This window comes from Muntiacus reevesi, chromosome 3 (assembly GCF_963930625.1).
Source record: "Muntiacus reevesi chromosome 3, mMunRee1.1, whole genome shotgun sequence".
Lineage (NCBI taxonomy): Eukaryota > Metazoa > Chordata > Mammalia > Artiodactyla > Cervidae > Muntiacus > Muntiacus reevesi.
Window position 1 is genome coordinate 187,859,846 of NC_089251.1, and position 21,407 is coordinate 187,881,252.

The 21,407-nt window shown below is 40.9% G+C and overlaps 1 pseudogene; it reads right to left on the reverse strand.

Moving 5' to 3' along the window:
* Positions 1 to 1,870: 1,870 nt before the first annotated feature.
* LOC136164180 (phosphatidate cytidylyltransferase, mitochondrial pseudogene) lies at positions 1,871 to 21,356 on the reverse strand (annotated as a pseudogene).
* Between the last annotated feature and the right edge of the window lie 51 nt (positions 21,357 to 21,407).

Consider the following 21,407-nt stretch of genomic DNA (forward strand, 5'->3'; position numbering starts at 1 on the left):
TCCTTAAGAAAACAGAGGCCTATTGTAACACCTGGAATGGTTTGGGTTAGGGTGGAGAGGTAGTTAGATTATCTGGGTCTCTGGTGGGAATGGATTCATTTAAAGGCATCCAAAATTCAAGGAGATACAAAGTTTGTTTCTCCCAGTGTTTGGTTTTATTTGCTTGTTTCTGTATTGAAGAACACAGTGTTCAGACACTTTACAAAATTCACCAAACAATTTAGTTCAGTTCATTCTCTCAGTCATGTCCGACTCTTTGCAACCCCAGCATGCCAAGCTTCCCTGTCCATCACCAACTCCCAGAGCTTGCTCAAAGTGATGCTCATCGAATTGGTGATGCCATCCAGCCATCTCATCCTTTGTCGTCCCCTCCTCCTCCTGCCTTCAATCTTTCCCAGCATCATGGTCTTTTCCAGCAAGTCAGTTCTTTGCTTCAGTTGGCCAAAGTTTTGGCACTTCAGCTTCAACTTCAGTCCTTCCAATGAAGAGTCAGGACTAATTTCCTTTAGGATGGACTGGTTAGATATCCTTGCAGTTCAAGGGACTCTCAAGAGTCTTCTCCAACATCACAGTTCAAAAGCATCAATTCTTCGGCTTCTTTATGGTCCAATTCTCACATCCATACATAACTACTGGAAAAACCATAGCCTTAACTAGATGGACATTTGTCCATAATGTCTCTACTTTTTTAATATGCTATCTAGGTTTGTCATAGTTTTTCTTCCAAGGAGCAAGCATCTTTTAATTTCATAGCTGCAGTCACCATCTGCAGTGATTTAGGAGCCCGAGAAAATACAGTCTGTCCCTGCTTCCGTTGTCTCCCCATCTATTTGCCATGAAGTGGTGGGACCAGATGTCATGATCTTCGTTTTTTGAATGTTAAGTTTAAACCAGTTTTTCAGTCTCTTCTTTCAATCTCATTGAGGCTCTTTAGTTCCTCTTTGCTTTCTGCCGTAAGGATGGAGTCATCTGCATGTCTGAGGTTATTGATATTTCTCCCGGCAATCTTGATTCCAGCTCATGCTTCATCCAGTCCAGCATTTTGCAGGATGTACTCTGGATATAAGTTAAATAAACAGGGTGACAATATATAGCCTGGATGTACTCCTTTCTCAATTTGGAACCAGTCCGTTGTTCCATGTCTGGTTCTAACTGTTGCTTCCTGACCTGCATACAGATTTCTCACTAGGCAGGTCAGGTGGTCTGGCATTCGCATCTCTTGAAGAATTTTCCACAGTTTGTTGTGATCCACATAGTCAAATGCTTCAGCATACTCAATAAAGTAGAAGTAGATGTTTTTCTGGAATTCTGTTGCTTTTGCTATTATCAAATGAATGTTGGCAGTTTAATCTCTGGTTCCTCTGCCTTTTCTAAATCCAGCTTGAACATCTGAAAGTTCACAGTTCACGAACTCTTGAAGCCTAGCTTGGAGAATCTTGTGCATTACTTTTCTAGTGTGTGAGATGAGTGCAATTGTGTGGTAGTGTGAGCATTCTTTAACATTGCCTTTCTTTGGGATTGGAATGAAAACTGACCTTTTCCAGTCCTGTGGCCACTGCTGAGTTCTCCAAATTTGCTGGCATATTGAGTGCAGCACTTGCACAGAGTTATCTTTTAGGATTTGAACTAGCTCAAGTGGAATTCCATCACCTCCACTAGCTTTGTTCGTTGTGATGCTTCCTAAGGCCCACTTGACTTCACATTCCAGGATGTCTGGCTCTAGGTGACTGGTCACACCATCATAATTACCTGGGTCATGAAGATCTTTTTTGTACAGTTCTGTGTATTCTTGCCATCTCTCTCTTTTTTTTTTCTGTCAAAAAGGACCATTTTATTCAACTAAACATAAAACAGATAAAAGCCAGCAAAGTCAGGACGTTTTTCTCAGCCATCCTTTCCACATTTTATGCAGTTTGAGTGAGCTATAAACCACTGGTTTCTTCAGACCGGCTGTGAGAACGCCTTTGGTGCTCTGTCGGATACTGGAAGGTCTCAAGATGGCTGCCAGCCGTGAGTAGGACAGCCCGGCGATCTCTGTGAACAGGTCTTCCTCAGAAAAGCTTTCCGGGAGCATGAGGAAAGCCGCGTCACAGTGCTCTTTAGGTTTTGATCCAGGGCTGAGCGCAGAGCCACATCCTCATTCATCGCCACGATCTTCACTGGTTTTTGGAGTCGACCAGCATTGTACAGGTTATTCCAGTTGAGGAGATCTTCGATCAAAACACTGGTGCTGATAACTCCGTATTTGATAAGCCTCCCGTCACATGTGATCAACCCCAGCACCGTAGTTATTCTGGACAGCAGTGATAATCCTGGGCCCCAGCACTTTTAGGAAAGTGTAGTGGTTCCAGTTTTTCTTCAGGTTCTTTGAATGCCATGCGACGACGGGGTCATCGGCTGTGAACACGAAGTCCAGCATTGCATTCTTCTGGTCTGAGCTGGGCCCCGACTGGCGGTACACCCCGGAGCCGCAGGCGAAAGCCAGGCTCAGCTCCTCGGGGAAGTGAGACAGGATCTTGCGGAAGGCGCCTGCAGCGCCATGGGGCCGGGGCTCACCCAGGGCCCCCCGGAGGACGGCGGGCGGGACCGGGAACCCGCTCAGGCTGGGAGATGGAAGCCGGGGACCCGACCAGCCGGAAGAAGGCTGGGGCGAGGAGAGGGGGGGCCCGTAAGGACACCGGGCGGCAGGTCAGTCAGACACGAAGTCTGTCAGACATGAAGTCAGTCAGGCCCGAGGTAACCGGGACACAACTGAGTAGGCGAAGTCCTGCCGCTCAGGCGGCCACGCGGGCCACGCCCCTCTTGCCATCTCTTCTTAACATCTTTCGCTTCTGTTAGGTCCATACCTTTTCTGTCCTTTATTGTGCCCATCTTTGCATGAAATGTTCCCTTGGTATCTCTAATTGTTTTTAAGAGATCTCTAGTCTTTCCCATTCTGTTATTTGCCTCTGTTTCTTTGCATTGATCGCTGAGGAAGGCTTTCTTATCTCTCCTTGCTATTCTTTGGAACTCTGCATTCAAATGGGGATATCTTTCCTTTTCTCCTTTGCCTTTCACTTCTTTTCTCAACTATTTGTAAGGCCTCCTCAGACAGCCATTTTGCCTTTTTGCATTTCTTCTTCTTAGGGATGGTTTTGATCACCACGTCCTGTACAATGTTATGAACCTCCGTCCATAGTTCGTCAAGCACTCTATCAGATCTAATCCTTTGAATCTATTTATCACTTCCACTGTGTAATCATAAGGGGTTTGATTTAGGTCATACCTGAATGGTGTACTGGTTTTTCCTACTTTCTTCAATTTCAATCTGAATTTGGCAATAAGGAGTTCATGATCTGAGCCACAGTCAGCTCCTGGTCTTGCTTTTGCTGATTTTATCGAGCTTCTCCATCTTCAGCTGCAAAGGATATAATCAATCTGATTTCTGTATTGACTGTCTGGTGATGTCCATGTGTAGAGTCATCTCTTAAATGTTGAAAGAGGGAGCTTGCTATGACTAGCGCGTTCTCTTGGCAACACTCTGTTATCCTTTTGCCCTGCTTCATTTTGTACTCCAAGGCCAAACTTGCCTGTTACTCCAGGTATCTCTTGACTTCCTACTTTTGCATTCTAGTCACCTATGATGAAAAGGATGTCTTTTTTTTCTTTTTCTTTGTGTTAGTTCTAAAAGGTCTTGTAGGTCTTCATAGAACCATTCAACTTCAGCTTCTTCTGCATTAGTGGTTGAAACATAGACTTGAATTAATACCTTGAGAACGCCATGAATAGCACCAAACAATAGTAACTATATATAACTTCATTTAACCATGAAAAGTTACAACCTTGAACCTGAATCTTAATTGAACTAGAGACTAGATTACTTGCTTACTTTACTGCCATCATACTGTTGACTTTCCAGGTGACTCAGTGGTAAAGGATCTGCCTGCCAGTATAGGAGACACAGGAGATGTGGATTCGATCCCTGGGATTGGAAGATAACCTCGAGAAGGAAATGGCAACCCACTCTAGTATTCTTGCCTGGAAAACTCCATGGACAGAGGAGCCCAGTGTGATACAGTTCATGGGACCACAAAGAGTTGGACACACCTGAGCAAATGAGCACACGCAGCACACTTATCTCGTACCATAGATTTGGCCTCTGTTGAAAGTACAGGTTCTTTAAAAAAAGTTGGGTGAACACACTTGTGTGTATGTGTATATTTTGTCTATATGTCTATACTCTGTAATTCATAAGCTTTGCTAATCTGTGAATTATAAATGTATATCTGCGGCATGTGTGTATATATGTCTGTGGCATTTTCAGGTCTTACTAGTCCGTGAGTGTTAAATCAATTCATTTTTACTTTTATTTCTGAAGTTTATCCTTATTTAAGTCCTCACTGGTCCACTGGCATAAATCTAAGTCTCCTCCTTAGAACAGATCTCATAGTTACTCCTCGGATTCCCAAGGTAGGTGCACGCATGTACTCATAAGCCAGTTTACCCAATAAAATGACCATCTGACACGTCCATGTTTCCTTCTTCTGCCACATAATCGAGAAATTGTTCATTTAACAAAAGTATAAATTATGATGCTTGAAGTCTAAATCCCTGAAATAGTAAGTAAAAGTATAAGGGGACTGAGGCATCTTAACTCATCATTTCTTGGCAGGTCTTTCTTACTGCTCTATTTCAAGGGTAATAACGTCTCCATTCTGTGACACTTTCATTTTTCCCTGTACTCTGCCGCCCCTTAGTGGTCACTCTGAGCAATACTGGGCTGACCAAACAAGATTAAGTTAAAGCTCAGAAAAGTAAGTGTTTGTTCAAAACATCACCACCAAACCCCCTCCCCAAAATAAGCTCCATACCAAACACTTTGAAAGGAGTCTCTGCAGTGACTCAGATGGTAAAGAATCCACCTGCAGTGCAGAAGACCCGGATTTGATCCCTGGTGGGGAAGATCCCCTGGAGAAGGGAATGGCAACCTACCCCAGTATTCTTGCCTGGAGAATTCCAGGGACAGAGGAATTTGGCTGACCGCAGTCCACGGTGCTGCAAAGAATCAGACACGATATAGCAACTGAACAGCAAACACTTTGCAAGCATGCCAGCTAGAGGCTACCCACTTTCTCCCTTCCAAGGTACCCCTCCATACAAACAAGTCAAAGAAAGATTTTTGAACTTGTCTTCATGTTCAAAATCACATGAGGTGCTTAAGATTTCAGGCCTCACACCCAGAAGTTGTAGGACTGTGGTGAAATGTGCTTTTTAAGTCAGGCACCACAAATGATTCTGGCATTCCACAGAACATTCCTTGAGAAATACTGCCCCAGGGGAAGTAGCCCCGGTAGAAAGGAAAATGCTCTCAGCCGAATCAGAAAAATCAGGTCCATTCTTTCCACTCACGCTTGCTAAGCACTTTCTAGAGCCAGGCATCCATGTTTGTGCTAAGAATGCAGATAAAAGTCACAACCCCTAACCTGCTCGTGGTCTAGTTTGGGAGAGGCCAAGTAAACAGTTACAGAGCTGAGATAAGACCTCGAGAGAGGGAGGAGGAGCACTCCGGGGAACAAGGACGGGGTGGGGGGTCCCTGGGAGAGGCAGGTTGGTTTTATTGCAGAAAGTTCTCCAGTCAGAGACTCTGCAGTGAATAAGGACAGGTTGTATTCGGGTTTCTAATTTCTCTCACCCTGAACCCGTCTTCAAACTCTCTGGCTTTCCATTTGTTGTCTGTATGAGAAAAAGGCAGATTGCACACGTGTCGATTTGCCCATGTGGTTTTACTTACACGTTCAGCTGCTTCTGGCACTTTTCACTGTTGCTTCACAGCGTGCTTACAGTTTACACTAGTGACAGTGTTTCTGACAAGTACAGCGACCCCAAGATGCTGTTCACTGTCTCCAAACCCCTCCCACCCAGTGTTTTCCAGTCCTATTTATGTGTGTGATCCAGACGCCTTAGGAAGAACTATTAGGAAGGCTATTCTTTCAACTAAACCAAGGTCCTATTTTGTCGTTAAGCTGTGCCCAACTCTTTGCGACCCCATGGACGGTAGCTCACCAGGCTCCTCTGTCCATGGGCTTTCCAGGGCAAGAATACTGGAGTGAGTTGCCGTTTCCCTCTCCAGAGGATCTTCCTGACCCAGGGATCGAGCCTGTACCTCTTGCATGCATCTTGTGCGTTGCAGGCAGATTCTTCACAACTGAGCCACTGGGGAAGCCCAAGGTCACAATGGCTCATTGTATTTCATTATTAATCCACAATAATCTATCAAATAGAAATCGATAATGCATTTTTGTTTAATCTAATCATTGATCATGGCACTTCAGTGAATCCCAAGAAAGGTCCAAATGGAAAATAAAATGAGACAACATGAGATGAGGGGAGATGAGAGGAACAGAGAGCAAAAGGCAAATGATAGATAAACAAAGGAAAAGATGAAGGAAACAGAAAGAAAAGTGATTCCCCGTCCCCACTGCACATTTCAGTTTCTCTTCCTCTTTCACATCCCAGCATCACAAAACCCTCCTCCTCCCGAGGCCTTTCCTGAAGCCAGGTCAACATCTATGCACGCTGCTTTAATCCTGGCCACGACGCCTACAGTAGCAAGAACTAACACATGCAGAGTACGTACCCTGTGCTGTGCACTCTCACAAATGTTTACATTGTTAATTCATTTAATCACTAAAACAACTGTATGAGGTAATATGATTTCTACTTGACTTATGAAAATAAAGTACACAAACTTTGAGTAATTTATGCAAATTTAGGGGAAATAGGTGGCAAAACTAGAATTTCAACAAACCTGTGTCTTTGTCTTCAACTCTTTCTGTAACTATCTGCAGACAGACTTTTAGTCCCTTTCTCTACCTCGTTAATTCAGTGGCTTATGAAAAAATGAGGCATCAAAATTATATCGATGACTTCAACAAGGAAAAAAGAACTTGGAGGGGAAATGCTTTAGCAAGTTTTGAGAATACCCACTGAAGGTTATAACTACGAATATTCAAAGCCATGGCTCAGCTGGATTATTTCCTAACTAACTGAGTGACTGTTATAAGAATTTCTTCAATGTTTTTAACATGTACACTTTTCCTTTAACAGTCTTCAATAATCGTCCATTCTAATTAACACCAGATTTTTAAAATTGAGATATAATTGGTATAATGGTATAATTGACATATACCATTTTATTAGCTTTAAGTGTGCAACATAATGATTTGATATAAGTACATACTGTGAGGTAACTACTAGAATAAGTTAAGTTCACACTTATTGAATAGCTACAATTTTTTTCCTGTGATGGGAACTCTTAAGATCTGTTCTCTTAGGAACTTCCAAATATACATTACACTATTTTTAACTATAGTCACCATATTATACATTGCATTTCCAGGACTTTATTTTATAATTGGAGTTTTTTGTACCATTTGACAGGTAAGAAAACTGAGGCACAGAAAAGGTAAGAGAGTTGCCCGAGATTACATATCTGTAAGTGCTAGAGCTGGGGTTTGAACTCAGGCAGCCTGATTCCAAAGAGCATACTCTGAATCACCACACAATGGTCTGCCTTTCCATTGTCTTTATTAAAGCCACACTGTTGTCTGTGTGCAAATATCCTTAGGGAATTCCAATGACAGATATTTATTTTGTTCCCAAATGCTTGACACTTAAAATCATATTGTGATATGTCATTTCAGCACACTTGTCCAGGCATTTCCTCAGTATAGATTTCTAAAGGTGTTGATGGGCTGAGGAGTTAGTACATTGCATCTAAAAGTTTGCAGGAAGGCTGTGTCAATTTATCGAGCTGCCTCACTGTAAGGGAGCGTCCATTTCCCCACATGTCTACCCTGTTAGCACTGTGTAATACCATTCCTATAATCCCAGTCTCCTGTGTGTGACAGTGTTGAGCCCTTTCTTACACAGGTAAGATCATAGATGCCCTCCTTGTTTATGTATGACACGGTGGGACAGACTAGTTTCAAATTCCCATTCTTAGCCTCATAAATGATTGGTTGAACTTCCAGTCTCTACAAATCAATCAGAACAAAATGCTTGCTTTGTTCAAGCATCAGTTAAGATTCCATCTTTCCCCCAGGTGCCTGAACTTTGGTCTATCCTCAGCCTTCCAACAAACGGCCAGCCCCTCCCTAACAGCCTCTCCCGAGAAAGGACTGGCCTCCGGAGAAAACACTTTCTGATCTTGTCACTCCCCTTCATTCCCAGTCCTGACACCTAGTTCTTAGCCTCGTTTCCTCCTCTCTAGTAAAGAAACGGCCTATTGCCTAACTCCGAAGACCTTAGAGATCTTGTGATCTAAAGGCTCTCCTCTCTGCAACAGCTCCTTTCTCTCCATTGCAGTAACTTTCAAGGAAATTCCGTTTTCACTAAGTCCAGATTTGTTTTTTAACAGGTCAGAACAACAACCACAAAACAGCTTGCTTTATTTTGCTTTTCCTTCTGTACTTTTATTGGCTTTTCAAGTATGATTATTGGCTATTTTGATTTCTTCTATACGCTCAGTCCCAGGTAATTTCAGCCATTTGTTTCCAGGAGATCCAACCACCAGGAACAGTCCAACACAGCTGCGTCTCTCTGCCTCCCAATCATGAGTCTAGGTTTCTGCAGAGCTTCTAGTCTCTACATGCAAAGTTACCTAAATTTTGGTTTGCTGACATGGCCTCCTGCACAGGAATGTCTCTATCTTGGACTTAGAAATGCATCTCAACACTGCTAACACCATAAAAAGAAATGGTGATCACATGACGTGATGGAGGTCTTAGCTAATGCCACAATGGCAATCATAGTGCCATACAAAAAGCATCAAGTCAGCATGTTGTACACCTTAAACTTACACAGTACGTTTCAAACATATTTCAATTATCAAAAAAGTTTTAGCATATAAAATTTTGCCTTAGGCTCTCCTTTTTGGGAAGCTTGGACTAAGACTCTTCTGTGAGTTGTCTTTTCTGAGCTTTTGCTACTTTTTCTAGTGTGATGTCTTAGGTTGGTGTCTCTAGATGCAGAAGTTGAACTGGGGTACAAGAGAAGGTGAGAAGAAAGTGTAGAAGAGAAAGGGAATAAGGAAAGGAGGATGAGCCAGGGAAAAAGCTAGGAATGTGGTCTCAGCTAGAGACTAGCTTCAGTCCATCCCACAGGGAAGTCCTGGAGCAGAGTTTGCACCAGAGAATCAGTTCTACAACAACTCCAGGAGTTCAGTTCAGTCAGTCATTGACTGAGTCTATGGGGTCAGGGCATGCGGGCTTCTGAATGGAACAGCTCATCTTGAGTCAAGGCTAACTCTCCAGAGAAGATAGTTGTGATTTGTTTTTAACAAATACAGCCACTGTGGTTTGATTCCAGTAGCAGTTAAAGGGAATTTGATTGGAGAATCAATAGCCTCCTCCATATGAGATTTGTCTTATAAGTGATGAGGCTGTGAACCATTTGTGTTAGAATTTGCACGTATTTTCTGTTCATTTGTCACTCTCTTTGTGTTCATGATTTTAATAAAGAACTTATAAATTTTTCTATGAAGATAATCAGCACCCCAAAATAGAGACTACTTTGGTATAAAGAATATTTTAAGCTGAAAGCATTTGAGGTTCAACAGATGCAAAGAAAGAAGAAAAAAAAGAAAGCTTTCTCAAAGCTTCTCATATCTGTTTAAAAGCAGTAAATTCTGGTAAATTAGGGTGCTGTAAAATTCCTCTTCAGGGCTCATCTACTCCAAGAATGGAGAACTCAACTATGTGCGTGCTAAGTCACTTCAGCAGTGTCCCACTCTGTGCGACCTTATGGACTGTATTGTTGTTTAATCATTAGGTCATGTCCGAGTCTTCTGTGACCCCAAGGACTGTAGCCTGCCAGTCCTCTGTCCATGGGATTTCCCAAGCAAGAATACTGGAGTTGCCATGCCCTTCTCCAGGGGATCTTCCCAACCCAGGGATTGAACCCGCATCTCTCGTATCTCCTGCATTGGCAGGTGAGTTCTTTACCCACTGAGCCAGCTGGGAAGCTTTATGGGCTGTAAACCTACCCCAAGTCGCTTCCTCAAAGGAGTTTTAGTTTTAAGGCCATTTATGCCTATATAGACAAATATTAACGCAAACTTTTCTACCGCCAGTCTGTTGTCCTGAAAACCTATTTGTCTTTCCTAAAGAAACCTATTTGTTTTTCTAAGAAGTTTTTTCTCCTCCTTACCTTTCCCCTGTGGAGTTAAGCATAAAACCTTTGTTTCTATCTTTGTTTGTTAACATGTAACAAACCAGTGACTTCCTTTGTTTGCCCCAATATTCATGCAAACTAAACCTTTTGTCCTGTTAATCAGTCTTCTGTTAATTTAGTTCACAAGGCCCAGCTGCTGAACCTAAAGTGTTAGTTTCTCAGTCGTGTCCAACTCTTTGGGATCCCACGGACTGTAGCCCACCAGGCTCCTCTGTCCATGGAGTTCTCCAGGCAAGAGAGCTGGCGTGGATGACCATTCTCTTCTCCAGGGGATCTTCCTGACCCAGGTATCCAACCCCAGTCTCCTGCATTGTAGGCAGATTCTTTATCAACTGAGCCTCCAGCAAAGCCAAGAGAGTAAAGAAAAAGCTTTTTTCTCTACTGCTACATCTGTCATAAATACAAATCATCCCGTTCTGCGTTCCTTGCCTTTTTCACCCCAAGATAAAAACAGTCATTACGGTATATGCAATATGACATAAACCATAAACTTAGATCTACTCAAAGAAATGAAGAGATTCAGGAATGGAATATATGAAGGTAAAACAAATGTTTTTCTCATTTTAAATTGCTCTAAAATATGGATGACTATATTAAAACCGTAAAATACATATGTTTTTATAGCATATTTAAAGTGGAATGTATGACAATAACAGCACAAGGAAAGACAGGGAGGAATTAGGAAGACGCTACTATAATCCTTAGAAATATTACCTGAAGGTAGGCTCAAATTAATTTTTATCTCTTTCTTATTTTTTAAATTATGAAAGTATGACAACACATTTACAGGATACTTAGAAAATACAGAAGAAAGTTACATATAGTTTCACTATATATTATTTTTTAAGTAGATAAATTAATATTTTTTAGCTGGAGTTTCAATATCAAGCTCTTAAAAATTAATAGAATGAAAAGACAGAAAAGTAGAAGGATATTCATAGACCTGAAAAGCACTATGAACCAATTCAATATAAATAAGATTTATACAATTTTCACACAAAAGTAGGATATAAATTCTATTCAATTTCCCATAGACTATAATCTAGGAGACACTGGAACATATCCAGGGATGTAAAATAAGGTGCAAAAATTTCATGGTCTAAAGATAGCAAAATATACAGAGTCTGTTCTCTTATCACTGTGGAATTATGTTAGAAATCAACATAAAAAGGTATCTGAAAATAACCCACATATTTTCAAGTACAATGTGACATTTACCAAGGCTCAAATTAATTTTAAAAATGAGACAAAATATTTCTAAAAGAGATATATGTCAATAAAATAAATTTATTAAAAATTCTTAATTAAACCCAGGAAAGAAAGAAAAAGGTGAACAAAAAAAGAATAAAAGGACTAAATAACCAATTAGAAAGATGGTAGACTTTAATTGAAACATATCATAGATTTAATTCAAACATACTTTAATTGTGAATGGAATGATCCATACATGTTGGTTAAGATTAAGAGGAATTTTAAATAAAAAATACATTTATAACAGCATCCAAACAAATGAATATATTACATATGACTTACAAAATATGTTCAGGATTTGTATGCTGAAAATGATAAAACACTTATTAAAAATAAATAAAAGAAAAGCTATATAAACGTAGAGATACACTGTGTTCATGAATTGAAAGTTTCGGTTTTGTTAAGGTGTTAATTCTCTTCAACTGAGAAAGCTTCCCTGGTGACTCAGATGGTAAAGAATCTTTTTGCAATGCAGAAAACCTGGGTTCGATCCCTGGGTCAGGAATATCTCCTGGAGTAGGAGATGGCGACTGACTCCAGTATTCTTGCCTGGAGAATCCCTTGGACAGAGGAAGGAGCCTGGAAGGCTACAGTCCACGGAATTGCAAAGAGTTGGACATGACTGAGCAACTAATTCTTTACTTTCACTTTCCCCTCCAGTTGACTTTTGACAAGAGTGCTGTCTACTTAAGATTCGCAACATGAGAGTTGCGAATTGAGTCTTATGTGGGGCAAAATGAGGACTGCTGACCGGGAGACAGCACCTCAGATAACTCTGAGAAACTGCTCCGAAGAGGCAGTGGGGGAGAACAGCAAGTATATGATTTTGTTGAAAGGAGCATACATGCAATCAGGCACATGTTTTTCCAGCAGGCTTTTGCTAATCTCATGAAGTTTTCTGCTAGTCATGAGAAACAGTCATCACCATGAAGGATTTTAATGCTTTTCTAGATATGAGGAGCTACAAAAATTGGGCTCATAAAATCACCTCCTGAGAACATCTATCTGAAAACCTGTCCTGCCAGTTTTTCCCAAAGCACAGAGAGCCTCATTTCTCTACTACCCTGAACTCCTTTCAGAGGGATGTTGAAGGTCAGCAGCTATAGCAGGACCTGATTTAGTCTTTGTAGAGGTAGAGGCAAGTACCCACAGCACATGCCAATTTCTAGCTGACAGTGCAAAGGCAACTCAATGGAGAAAAAAATCTTTTCTACAACTGATCCTGAAACAATTAAGACATCCATATTAAAAAAAAAAGAAATCAAAACGTTGATATACACCTCATACAAAAATAAAAGTTAATATGTATTGTAGATCTAAATGTAAAAGGTAAAACTATAAAACCTTAGGAAAACAATTTAGAAGAAAATCTGTATAATTCTGGATTTGGTAATGAAAAGAGTCAACAACAATAGCATGATTTATAAAAAGAAAAATTTGGCAAATTGGATTTTATAGAAATTAAAATTTTTTGCTCTGTGAAAGACACTGGAAGGAAAATAAAAAAGACAAGCTAACAAAGTAGGATGAATATTTGCAAATGACACATTTGTTACAGCCCCAGAAAATATAAAGAACTCTTAAAACCCTAAATAGGGAGATAATCTAAGAAAAAAAAAATGGGCAAACGATTTGAACAGATACTTCAGTAAAGAAGACATATGGATTTTAAATAAGCATATAAACATGTTCACTATCATTAAGGAAGTGAAATTAAAGCCACAGTGAGATGCCACTACACACCTATTAGTTTGGTGGTTTAGTCGCTAAGTCATGTCTAACTCTTGTGATCTCACGGGCTGTAGCTTGCCAGGTTCCTCTGTCCATGGGATTTCCCAGGCAAGAATACTGGAGTGGGTTGCCATTTCCTTCTCCAGAGGATCTTCTTGACCCAGGGATCAAACCTGTATTTCCTGTATTACGGGCAGATTCTTCACTTCTGAGCAACCAGGGAAACCTATACATCTATTAGAATAGACAAAATTAAAAAAGAAAATCTAACAATATCAAAGGTTGACAAGGAATTAGAGCAAAAGAAATTCCCATTCATTGCTGGTGGGAATGCAAAATTATATGACCACTTTAGAAAACAATTCAGCAGTTTCTTATAAAATTAAACATATACAACCCAACAATCCCACTTCTAGATATTTACCTAAGTGAATTGAAAATGAGAGGGCTTCCCTGGTAGCTCAGACAGTAGAGCATCTGCCTACAATGCAGGAGACCTGAGTTTGATCCCTGGAACGGGAAGATCCCCTGGAGAAGGAAATGGCAACACACCCCAGTATTCATGCCTGGAAAAGCCCATGAACCGAGGAGCCTGGTGGGCTACATACAGTCCATGGGGTCTCAAAGAGTCAGACACGACTGAGCAACTTCACTTCACTTTACTTCACTTTTATCTAAACCTGCACACATATATAAGTTTTATTTGTAATTGCCCCAAATTGGGAACAACCAATAGGGGACAGAATAGCATTACATAATGACAGTGGAATACTACTTCGCCATAGAAAAGAACAAACTATTGATTCATACAATAGAGTGCATGTATCTTAAATGCATGCTGCTAAATGAAAGAAGGCAGACCCCGTCTATGATTCCTTCTTCCAACCTTACACAATCCCTCACCCCTGCCCATTCCATGCACTTTTATTTCTAAAAAGTACATTTGCGGGCAAGTGGCAATTATGGTGATGACATGAAGCCTGAAGTAATATTTTCAGATTTGTGCTTCAAATATTCAGTGCTGGCTTTGAGAATAATGACATTGAGTGGAGTGGAGGTACAGATGCCAGAGGATTGGGACACAGACCAGGAGAGATGGAGATAAGAGGCCACATAATGACAATATTTAGGAGGTAAAATTAGAAATGAACATACCACTTGTCAGGCTGTCATGCTGTAATTGTCCATGCAAGATTTCTTTGGGTTGTCTATTAGCTCTATGTTTAAAAGTGAGAGCAAAATCTGCTCTGTGCTTGGCATTTAACTAGGCACAGGGTGGTCTCAGAAAACAAAGAGACTGCAAAGGAAGGTGAGGGGTGCCTAAAAACAAGGCACAATGAAACAAACTTGTTTATTAGATATTAATTTCAGCTGCCTCTTAATCTAGGACAGATTTCTTAAAACAGCTGTGGTTTTCCCATTAATAAAACCAAACTTTCACAAGTACTCTTGTACCTCTCATTTATCCATAAATTCCTTGTCTTGCTGTATTTTTCTTTTTGTGTCTTTTATTTATCTAGCTGTCCCACAAGATCACATGGTGGTCCTTTAAAAAATTTTTAATTCAGGGGCTATCACGTGAATGGGCAATTATCTCCTTCTGTTCACTAGAATTACTATTCTAAACACTGGAGATACAGCAGTGAAGAGTTCCCTAGCCTGCATGGCAAAGGTTATTTAGGTAGTATTTATATTAATACGGACACTAGTATGCAGATAGCAATTCCCACTCAGACACTTATTTCTGATTGCCCTTCAAAATCTTTCCAAGAAGACCCAAATCCCCAAAGTTGCTAGCCCTGAAAAATCCAAGTCACAAGACTTCAAACACAGGTAATTTCTGCAAATATAAAGAATTTGTTTTGCAAGAAGTGAAAAGATAACCTGTAAAATCAACAGAATTTTTGAGCCCTACTGGATTCGAGGCACCTGGCTGAATTTTACTAGGGCCTTCCCAGGTGGCTCAGCAGGTGAAGAATCCACTAAGAAGCAGGCTGATGTTCAGATTTGTTGTTGTTTAGTCGCTAAGTCGTGCTCAGATAGGATACCATAAACATCAGGAACACTTTCATTTATCTTCTGTGTCTCTAAATTTTGCAAGGCTACCTAAAGTATATCTATTTTTTCACTTGAATGCAAAGGATATACAAAAGCGTGAAATCTTAGTTTTCAAAAGAGCTGGAAGAAATCCATTTATAATATATTTTAACATATGGGAAGTTGGAAGGAACCCAGGATTCAGACAGTTGAGCTTTGGTTCCGGTTCAGTCAGTAATTAACAGGGGACCCGAAGAGGCCACCAAGCCTCCACTTCTATGTACTTTGTGCTTGCCCCAACCACAGCCCAGGATTCTACCAAACATGATAGGATGTGGAAAGTATAGCAGATGTCACACAGATATAAATTCCCTGCAATGATAGGTTCTTGAATTATTGAAATGCCTCTTCCTAAATTCCAAAGTCCAGTCACTTCCTAAACCCTAAGTCTGATGCACAACTTTTGGTTCTTAATTTATTTGAACTTCCTGTGACATGTGCTGTCATTCCCTCCTTTTTGGAAATGTTTTCCTTCATTCTTCACTACACCTTTTCGTGGTTTACTTCCGATCTCTCTGATTACTCGTTTTCAAGGGTTTTCTTTCTTTGCCCTTCCTTAGACACAGAAAATTCACAACACCCCATCTTTATGGTTAGTGACCTCATCTCTTCCCATAGCTCCAAGCAGAGCTCCCATCTGGAACACCAGCTCACATTCTCAAGTACCTAAAAGACACCACACATCTCAGATCCCCAGAATCTTCAACGCAGAAACTCCCAAGCTAAACATATCATCACTTTGCCCCCTCATTTCCCCACCTCCCTGCTCAAACTGCAATTGCTTTATCAGCTTTATCTGTCTTAGATCTCAGCTACATCATGTTCTGCTTAACAGTTACGTGTCTTAAAAAAAGGAGTCATCTCTTTCATTCTCCATATCTAACTGATTTTCAAGTCTTCTTAAATATTTCTCAAAGCAGTCCTCACCTCCTCTTCTCTAGTGTATTTGCCTTACTGCAGTCCTTCAATATCTCTGATATTGGAGAGATTCTTAAATGGGGGGATACGCCTATCGCAGCAGCCTGCTAGGTAGTCAAACCTCCCTCTCTCTCTCACTCTTCCATGTGTGTGTGATAAGTCATGTACCCATGGACAGCAGGCCGCCAGGCTCCTCTGTCCATGGGATTTTCCAAGCAAGAACACTGAAGTGGGTTGTCATTTCCTTCTCCAGGGGATCTTACTGACCCAGGGATCAGAGCAAGTTCTCCTGAATCTCCTGCATTGGTTCAGTTCAGTTCAGTTACTCAGTCATGTCCGACTCTTCACAACCCCATGGACTGCAGCATGCCAGGCCTCCCTGTCCATCACCAACTCCCAGAGTTTAGTCAAACTCATGTCCGTTGAGTTGGTGATGCCATCCAACCATCTCATCCTCTGTCATCCCCTTCTCCTCCCACCTTCAATCTTTCCCAGCATCAGGGTCTTTTCAAATGAGTCAGTTCTTCCCATCAGGTGGCCAAAGTATTGGAGTTTCAGCTTCAACATCAGTCCTTCCAATGAACACCCAGGACTGATCTCCTTTAGGATGGACTGGTTGGATCTCCTTGCAGTCCAAAGGACTCTCAAGAGTCTTCTCCAACACCACAGTTCAAAAGCATCAATTCTTCTGTGCTTAGCTTTCTTTATAGTCCAACTCTCACATCCATACATGACCACTGGAAAAACCATAGCTTGACCAGGCGGAGCTTTGTTGACAAAGGAATGTCTCTGCTTTTTAATATGCTATCTAGGTTGGTCATAACGTTCCTTCCAAGGAGTAAGCGTCTTTTAATTTCATGGCTGCAGTCACCATGTCCAGTGATCTCGGAGCCCAAAAAAACAAAGTCTGCCACTGTTTCCACTGTTTCCCCATCTATTTGCCATGAAATGATGGGACCAGATGCCATGATCTTAGTTTCCTCAATGTTGAGCTTTAAGCCAATTTTTTCACTCTCCTATTGCACTTTCATAAAGAGGCTCTTTAGTTCTTCTTCATTTTCTGCCATAAAGGTGGTGTCATCTGCCTATCTTAGGTTATTGATATTTCTTCTGGCAATCTTGGTTCCAGCTTATGCTTCTTCAAGCCCAGTATTTCTCATGATGTACTCTGCATATAGTTAAATAAGCAGGGTGACAATATACAGCCTTGATGTACTCCTTTTCCTATTTGGAACCAGTCTGTTGTTCCATGTCCAGTTCTAACTGTTGCTTCCTGACCTGCATACAGATTTCTCAAGAGGCAGGTCAGGTGGTCTGGTATTCCCATCACTTTCACAATTTTCCACAGTTTATTGTGATCCACATAGTCAAAGGCTTTGGCATAGTCAATAAAACAGAAATAGATGTTTTTCTGGAACTCCTTTGCTTTTCCAATGATCCAGTGGATGTTGGCAATTTGATCTCTGATTCCTCTGCCTTTTCTAAAACCAGCTTGAACATCTGGAAGTTAATGGGTCACATACTTTGAAGCCTGGCTTGGAGAATTTTGAGCATTACTTTACTAGCATGTGAGATGAGTGCAAGTGTGTGATAGTTTGAGCGTTCTTTGGCATTGCCTTTCTTTGGGATTGGAATGAAAATTGACCTTTTCCAGTCCTGTGGCCACTGCTGAGTTTTCCAAATTTGCTGGCATATTGAATGAAGCACTTGAACAACATCATCTTTTAGGATTTGCAATAGCTCAACTGGAATTCCATCACCTCCAGTAGCTTTGTTCATAGTGATGCTTCCTAAGGCCTACTTGACTTCATATTCCAGGATGTCTGGCTCTAGGTGAGTGATCACACCATCATGATTATCTGGGTCGTGAAGATCTTTTTTGTACAGTTCTTCTGTGTATTCTTGCCACCTCTTCTTAATATCTTCTGTTTTTGTCAGGTCCATAACATTTCTGTCAGGTCCATACCATTTCTGTCCTTTATTGAGTCCATCTTTGCATGAAATGTTCCCTTGGTGTCTCTAATTTTCTTGAAGAGATCTCTAGTCTTTCCCACTTTATTGTTTTCGTCTACTTCTTTGCATTGATCACTGAGGAAGGCTTTCTTATCTCTCCTTGCTGTTCTTTGGAACTCTGCATTCAAACGGGTATGTCTTTCCTTTTCTCCTTTGCTTTTTGCTTGTCTTCTTTTCACAGCTATTTTTAAGGCCTCCTCAGACTGCCATTTTGCTTTTTTGCATTTCCTTTTCTTGGGGATTGATTCCTGTCTCCTGTACAACATCACAAACCTCCATCCATAGTTCATCAGGCATTCTGTTGATCAGAGCTATTACCTTAAATCTATTTCTCATTTCCACTGTATAATCATATGGGATTTGATTTAGGTCATACCTGAATGGTATAGTGGTTTTCCCTGCTGCTGCTACTGCTGCTGCTAAGTCGCTTCAGTTGTGTCCAACTCTTAGCGACCCCATGAACTGCAGCCCACCAGACTCCTCCATCCATGGGATTTTCCAGGCAAGAGTACTGGAGTGGGATGCCATTGACTTCTCTGAGTGGTTTTCCCTACTTTCTTCAATATAATTCTGTGTTTGGCAATAAGAAACTCATGACCTATGCCACAGTCAGCTCCCAGCCTTGTTTTTTGTTGACTGTATGGAGCATAATACATCTTTGGCTTGTAAAGAACATAATCAATCTGATTTCAGTCTTGACCATCTGGTGATGTGCATGTGTACAGTCCTCTCTTGCATTGTTGGAAGAGGGTGTTTGCTATGACCAGTGCATTCTCTTGGCACAACTCTATTAGGTAGATGGATTCTTTACCACTTCGCCATCTGGGAAGCTCCTCTCACTCTTATTTCTCTTTATTTTCCCCCATTCTCCAAAGTCTTCTTCGTACGATGGAATTATGAGCACATCACACCTTTGCTTTCATACTTTAACTCCTATTAGGTATTCATGAAACTTGATTTTCATGTTTTCATTATGCAAATTCCATTTGACTTTCTAGTCTCATGCCCCTCCATCCCACCCACTTTGCTTTATCTAATTAAAGTCATAAGAGATCCCTGAGAGTTTGCATTTGCCTATGATTTTATGTTTTATGTGTTCTTCCTTTTGACTGGAATGTCCTTTCCCATCTTGTCTCCCCAGTAAACTCTCACACATTTTTCAGGATTCTAGTAACTCTTCCTTTTTTGGAATGGTTCCTGTTCCCATAAGTGATCCTCATCTCTGGGCTCCCTTGGTGCTGTGTGTAAATCTTTATCACAGCATCTCTTACAGTGTTCTGGGAAAGATCTCACTCCTTGAGGGAAAATACTGTGTCCTCATTTTGAGATTTGCAGTGCCTCACACAGCACCTAGCACAGGGCAGAGCATCAGTAAGTATTTGCTGAATGAAATAAAGGAAGAAATCAAGATGCTGAATTAGGTCACCTGGACCTGAGCTTCTCATAATTATTTGTGTGATTTTGATGATGCTTCTTTGGGTTTCAGATTTTTTTCATCTGTCATATGGGGAAATAGAGCTAGCTTTTCTGTTAGGCTTTCTCCAGCTTTAATACTCGATGGCTGAAATTATTATCTATTACAAACGCTGAAATATATATTTTATTTGATTACAGAATGTTTTATGAAAAGGTTCAGAATACTGGAAAAAAATTTTCACATAAATAATCAGAATTCCCACTATATCTCAACAAAGTTGAGAATTTGATTATATTGGGCCAATATTCCTAAAAGTCTGCAATCAGCTCTAGCTGAACCATGCTGCCCCTTTAGACGTGGGTGTGTGCATTTTGTCTGACAATCCTGCCCATCTTTTTCTACTGTCTGCTCTTAACAGAGGGAAAGTATAAGTTGCTGCCTATTGTCACACTTATACCACAGTATTCTTCAGGAAAAATGAGAAATAGAAAATGGTTCTTGGGGACTTTCCTGGTGATCCAGTGGTTGAGAATCTGCCTTTCATTGCAAGGGATGTGGGCTCGATCCCTGGTCAGGGAACCAGGATCCCACATGCCATGGGGCAATGAGAGAAAGCCTAAGTGCTGCAATAAAGATGCAGTATAACCAAAAATTTTTTTAAAAAATAAAATATTTCTTGTTCCCATTTCTCTGTTTAAAGGAGAAAAACAAAAAATAAATGGAGAGCCTCTTATGTTTCTTATCCTTGGGTGACCTCACTCACTTAAGTACATTTGTATGCATAATTACAAACAACCTAAAATTTGCTTGTAAAGTGAAAGTGACAGTATTGGTCCCTCAGTCATGTCCAGCTCCCTGCATCCCATGGACTGTAGCCTGCCAGGCTCCTCTGTCCTTGGAATTCTCAAGACAAGAATACGGGAATAGGTTGCCATTTCTTTCTCCAAAAATTTGCTTGGGTGATACCAATTCAAAGTATTCTGGCTTTAGATTTCTTTTCCACCTTAGTTCATCTGGATTTTGATGTCCTGGTGATCCTTTCAGAAAATACTGTTGCCATAATAAAGGCAAATATGTGCCTTGTGCTCAGTCGGGTCCAACTCTTTGCAGCCTCAGGGACTGTAGCCCACCAGGTTCCTCTGTTCATGGAATGTTCCAGGCAAGAATACTGGAGTGGGTTGCCACTTTCTATTCTAGGGGATCTTCCCAACCCAGGGATCGAACCTGTGTCTCTTGGGTCTCCTACATTGGCAGGCAGATTCTTTACTACCACAGCACCTGAGAAGTCCCAATAAAGACCTCATTAATTAATTTAGTATTTCTTTCACCGGAAGCAACTGATGCTTTTTATCTAACGATTATTTTATATTTGAATATTTATCGTAAGAACATTCTCTGCTCACTTCAAGTCCTGTGAAAACTACTTCCTGACTTTCAAGGATGCTATGAAAACTTGTCTAAGAGAGCACAAGGAAATTACTCTTTGTTTATTCCTTCATTGTTCCTGTTAGAACTGCAAGAACTACATATTTATACGTTTGCATTTTTTTAATAGACCTGCGAATATGGTCTACTGTAGAGCTAAGCGTTGGGAAGCAAGATAGGCATGAGTTGATGATAGGGCCTGAAGTCTAGGGAGGCCGAAATCACCCGATAAAGAAAACAGCAGCTCTCCATTCCTTCTTGTTTTTAACACGCAAACGAGGGCGTTCGCCATCCGCACTTCAGACCTCAAAGAATACCTCCTCTGTACTGTGCAATTTTGCAG